We start from the raw sequence: 457 nt of genomic DNA, 5'->3' as shown, positions 1-457 counted from the left end.
TTGTTTAAAGCAATGAGGCGAGCACCAAAAAAGTCTGAACGAACAGTGGGAGGAACCCGACCCTCAAAAATGAGGGAGGAGAAGGCAGCCAAAGCTGAAAGAAATGGGGAGTGTGGGGAGTCGGGAGGAAGTGAAGCCACCATATCCTTCAAATGCTGTGGGCAAAGGCCATCAGGACCACCTGAAGAGCCTAGGGGGAAAGAACGGATAGCTCAGAGAACCTCTGATACTTCAACTCTCACAGGGCTGGGCTCACCTGGGGATGGGGGCGGAGAGTAATCAAGTGGACGAGAGGGGTGTTTAACCAGAAGGGCATGAAAAGTATCCTCCGTGTGTTCTGCCATAGTAACGTCCAAAGAGGCCAGACAGATGGCTCCCCTCAGGTCACCCTCTTCCATTTTCATGGTGACGGCACCCCTGAGGCGATCCAACGATCTAGGAGAACGACGGAGAGAAC

This window comes from Amphimedon queenslandica, unplaced genomic scaffold (genome assembly GCF_000090795.2).
Source record: "Amphimedon queenslandica unplaced genomic scaffold, v1.1 AMPQUscaffold_13376, whole genome shotgun sequence".
NCBI classification, from domain to species: domain Eukaryota; kingdom Metazoa; phylum Porifera; class Demospongiae; order Haplosclerida; family Niphatidae; genus Amphimedon; species Amphimedon queenslandica.
The sequence above is the reverse complement of the archived record's forward strand: the minus strand, read 5'-3'. Positions refer to the sequence as shown.